Source organism: Myodes glareolus, chromosome 2 (genome assembly GCF_982192425.1).
Source record: "Myodes glareolus chromosome 2, mMyoGla1.1, whole genome shotgun sequence".
In the NCBI taxonomy this organism is placed as follows: domain Eukaryota; kingdom Metazoa; phylum Chordata; class Mammalia; order Rodentia; family Cricetidae; genus Myodes; species Myodes glareolus.
The window spans coordinates 101,216,721-101,221,808 of NC_142027.1; the positions used below are offsets into that span (position 1 = coordinate 101,216,721).

Genomic DNA, 5,088 nt, shown 5'->3' on the forward strand with positions numbered 1-5,088 from the left:
CGCCAGCAGTGGGGAGGTGGAGACAGGAGGATTCCTACCACTCACTCATAGTTTAGTTCACTCAGTGAGCTCCAGGTTCAGTGGCAAACCTGGTCTGAGAAAATAAGGTTGGGGTGGGAGAGAGGACTCTGTAGGCAAAGGTTCCTGTTACAAGCCTGACAACCTGGGTTCAACCTTTTGAACCCGCATGGTGGAAGGAGAGAACTGACTCCTGCAAGTTGACCACTGACCTCCACCAGTGCACCCTGGCAGTTGCGCGCACACACACACCCCACATACATCACACAGAATAATAATTTAAAAATAAAATACAAATGAAACCATCACGTCCATAAGAACATAAAAGCTACTGCATGTTAGCAGTGTTGTATACTGAAGCGAACTGCTTTCTGCCTCGGATACCAAATAGAAATCGTATCTTATGCCAAGATTCAGGTGACAGAAAAAATCCTGAAGTATGCAATGCAGATCAATAGATACAGAGTGACTTCATGCTTTTGGATTTGAAATTATTGACTGCCTAGGCTCTAGAGTGGTACAATAGCAACTTCCTGTTGTACATGTGGTGCATACATGTTTATGTGTGAGGGTGTGTGCGTGTGCAGGGCTGAGTGTTTATGTGTGAGGGTGTGTGCGTGTGGAGGGCTAGGTGTTTATGTGTGAGGGTGTGTGCGTGTGGAGGGCTGAGTGTCTATGTGTGAGAGTGTGTGCGTGTGGAGGGCTGAGCTCAGCACTGGGTCTTCCTTTGTCTCGTTGGCATCTTATTTTTTTGAGTCAGGATTTCTCACTGAACTTTGAGGCCACCAGTCAGGTAAAGCTAGCTAGTCAGGGAGCCCCAGGGAGCCCCAGGGAGCCCCAGGGAGACTCCTGTGCTTGCTTCTCAAGCACTAGGATTATCGGTGCATGTCATGGTGTCTGCATTAAAAAAATATTTAAAGATACTTTCCAACATTTCATTATTTTTATGTTTGTGGGTGTTTTGTCTGCATGTCTGTCTGGGCAACACATGCATGCAGTGCCCAGGGAGACCAGAAGGGGCATCAGATCCTTCTGAATTGGCGTTAAAGACAGTTGTGGGCTGCCATCTCGATATTGGGAATTGAACTCTGGTCATGAAAATCTGACAATAGGAAAAGGTTTCTGAAAGTACAACCCAAAGTTAATTCAAAATCAAAAGAATAATGAATCCAACACATTTCTGGCATAACTCTCCTGGGTTGTATCAGATAACTCCACTGTCTTGGTTCTTTGCCCTTTAAGGTTTCTTTGTTTGTTTTAAAATTATGTGTATTTATGTGTGTGTGTGGGGGGGTATGTGCATGTGAGTGCAGGCGCCCTCAGAAGAGGATCCTCTGAATCTGGAGACAGAGGTGGCTATGAGCCACTTATCATGTGTGTTGGGAACTGAACTTCCTCTGGAAGAGCAATATGCACTCTTAACCAGTGAACCTTTGCCCCAGCTCCATCTTGGTTCTTAACACTCAACCTGTGCACTTTGTACCGTGTATGCCATCATGCCATGCAATGCTACTTGAAACACCTCAGCTCAGATATGGCTATTACATTATATGAATTGTAGGGTTTTCACTGTACAGTTTCCTACTTTTATAAAACTATGATTTAATTACAGAAAAAGGCAATATTTTCCTATTGTCATTCCTCAGTGTGTATCTTTGTATGAATTGTGTTTGAATGTTTACAATTTTTAATTAATTTTGTGTGTGCGTGAGAGTCATCAAGATCACGTAGCAGGCACTCAACTGCTGAGCCATCTCTAAAGCCCAAGACTTAATTTTATATGACTATGAACAAGCAGACTAGCAAGATGACTTCGTAGGTTAAGGCACTTGCCAACAAGCCTGAAGACCTGAGTTCAACTCCTCGAATCCACATGATGGAAGAAAATCAATTCCTGCAGGCTGTCCTCTGACCTTCATATGTGCAAGTGACACACTAGCCATAATCCCCACCCCATTAGATAAATAAAATGGGAAAAAGTGAAGCATTAAGAGCATTTGCTGCTCTTGTAGAGGATCTGAGTTCAGGTCCCAGCATTTACGTTGACTGGCTCACAGCCACTTGTGACTTCAACTCTAAGGGATTCAACACTGCCTTTGGTCTCCGTGAGTATTTATATATACACACACATAAATAAATCTTAAAAACACAAAATTGCTTTATTTAACAAATGGTAATTTAACTGTATCCCAAAATTGTTTTGAAATAAAGTATTATTTACAATCAGTAAATATTTGTTGTGCACACCTATTTTATATACTAAAACCTGAGTCATGCAAAAAAATTCTCCGGCAGAAAGGGGTCGAGTGGAAAATGTGCAAATAGCCCTGTTGTAAAGATTCATAGCTAGGTGGCGCTCATCCCCACGGGGGTCTAAGGGGAGAGAGTGAGTTGCAGTGCTGGGAGCAAAGGTCCACCTGGGGGTGGACCGAGTGGCACTTCATGCCTGCCTCTGCTAGGCATGCCCAATCCCACCTCAGAGTTTCTTTTTCCAACACCGCAGCCCTCCAACTTGTCCAAGCGCAGGATGACTATCAGCTGCCCTCCACCTCCCCTCTCAACTTGAACAGACAATTACTTACCTTTTTTTCCTTGCCCTCTATCAGTGAAATTCAAACTACAGCTAAAACTAACTTGCTTCTTATAGAGATACGCCGACCCCCATTCTTACAAAGTTACCGTATTATTGCACAAGTAAACTGCAAACCCGCTTTTTCTCTGGGCATGCCCAGCACCACTCCATCCAGCTGCAGGATCCCCTGCATCTAATCAATCAAGCACCCGCTCAAGTCTTGGAAGACTAAGGGAGGAACTTGTCCAAGCCTTTAAATTGTTGCTACACACACAGGACTACCGTAGGGTGCTCACCCACTTATTCTGGTCAGGCCTGCAGATGCAAGGAGGACCTTGCGTCCTGAGAGCTAGATGGTCTCCAAGCAACTGCCACAAGCCCCGCCTCCTGAGGTCTTAAAGGGGCCGCGACGCAAATACAAAGCTGTAGAGCAGTTTTACCATGCTTATTCTCAAGAGAGGAACTGGGCACTTGAGCTGAATATACTTGGCCTGGATTTCCACAGCTCTAACTGCAAAGCGTGTGACCCCTCTCAACAGGTTTCCTCACAATAAAACAGAATAATGCAGTCTATTGTTTTCCACCACTGCCTTAACCCAAACAATGGTTTGAAGTCACAGTCTTAACAGCTGTAAGTTGCAGGTCTGGCTTGGAGGCCTCCAGGGAGTCTGTATACTTGTGTACCACTTTGAATAACTCATGTGATAGAGCCCACCAGACCGCAGAGGGCAATCTCCCCATCACTAAGATCTGTAATCCCTCCTGGAGTCCCCCTTGTCCTGTATGAGGTGAAGCACAGGTTCTGGTGACCGGAAAGAGACATTGTTGAGGGGCCATTACTGTACCTCCTACAGCTCCCAACTTGCACTGGTCCAAACATTAAATGAGACCTTGTAGACCTACAGTAGCAGTCTGTTTGGAGACGTAACCCTGGCTGGCCTGGAACCAAATTTACAGAGATCAGCCTGCCTCTGCTTTGCTACCTGGCCGAGCAGCTGAATGTGAAGAGCCGTGCCTCCACCGTCCTCTTTCCCAGGGGGCCCACAGCACAGGGGACACTGGAGGGGAACCGCCCACACCTGTCAGCACTGTGCCCTACCTACCAGCTGGGCTCTAAGGAGGCGTTTTTCATTTTCATTTGTAGTACAGCCCAAGTGGCCGAAATCCCACGTTAATAAAAACAGAAACCCATAGTTCACACCCCAGAGAAACCAAATTACAGCACTGAACTATAGAAACTCAGATGTTTTTCTTTCACTCCCTGCCCCAGCCTCTACTTCCCACTCTCCTTGCACTGAGGAACATTTAAAAATAGTGATCCCAGTAAGGGTGGTCGTGCATGTCTTTAATCCCAGAACTCAAGAGGCAGAGGCAGGAGAATCTGTGAATTCAAGGCTAGCCTGCTCTATATAGCAAGGTCCAGGTCAGCCATAGAGAGACTACATAGAGAGACTCTGCCTCATTCCTTCCCATTCCCACCCTGCAAAAGTGACCCCAGTACTATTCAGTAGTTTCTTTCCAAACAGGTAAAGAATCCCCCCTTTTATCATTTAATATGAATCAGGATTGAGAATTACTAATTTAATAAGATCATAATTTTTATTTGACTGTGTGAGGCACATGTAATCCTAGCACTTGGGAGGCAGAGGGAAGATCGGTTCAAGGGCAGCCTTGGCTACAAAACAAGTTTAAGACAGTTCTGAGTTTCATAAAACTGTCTCAAAACACAGGGGGGTGGGGTGGGAAGAACAAGAAAGTAAACATGAATTCAACTGTCATTGAGGGCTGAAAGCTGCAGACTATAATACCCCCAGTCAAGGGAAAGATTGCTAACTTCCAAAGAGCTCTCTCTTGTGGAATATTATTTTAAGATGTATTACATTTGTTTATACTGTGGAGCATTTGTTTTAATGATGCAAAGATGTGTAATTTTATGCTACATTTTTTTAACTCTGTGAAGCTATGATTCTTTGTCTAAAACACCTGATGGGCTAATGAAGCCGCTGAACAGCCAAGAGCAAGGCAGGAGAAAGGATAGGTGGGGCTGGCAGGCAAAGAGAATAAGTAGGAGAAATCTGGGAGGAGAGGAAGGAGGAGCAAGCTAGAAGGAGAGGAGGACATCAGGGGCCGGCCACCCAGCCAGCCACAGAGCAATAGTGAAAGTAAGATATACAGAAGTAAGAAAAGGAAAAAGCCCAGTGGCAAAAGGTAGTTTGGGATAATTTAAGAAAAGCTGGCAAGAAACAAACCAAGCTAAGGCCGGGCGTTTATAAATAACAATAAGACAATGTGTGTGATTTATATGGGGGCTGGGTGACGGGCCCCTCAAAAGAGTAAAACAACCAACAACATTTTGGCATTCCAACATAGGGCTAGAATAAAAAAAATTTAACAACAGCTCTCCTTGTTTTTCTAAGACATATCTTTGCACACCATTTCCAAACACACACACCACACATACACCACATGCATACTCAAATTTCAAGGCAATAACAGTA

At 44.7% G+C, this 5,088-nt stretch overlaps 1 protein-coding gene across 2 annotated transcripts in view; it reads right to left on the reverse strand.

The window, feature by feature from the left end:
• LOC125402196 (radial spoke head 10 homolog B) overlaps positions 1-4,709 on the reverse strand; it is a 54,531-nt gene extending 49,822 nt beyond the window's left edge. The window contains exon 1 of one of the 2 annotated variants that reach the window (XM_048436786.3): positions 2,887-4,709. The gene's annotated coding sequence lies outside the window, so the exon portion shown is untranslated. Of the gene's footprint in view, positions 1-2,862 lie in introns of both variants that reach the window. The other variant, XM_048436787.3, reaches the window with a different exon arrangement.
• Positions 4,710-5,088: the final 379 nt, after the last annotated feature.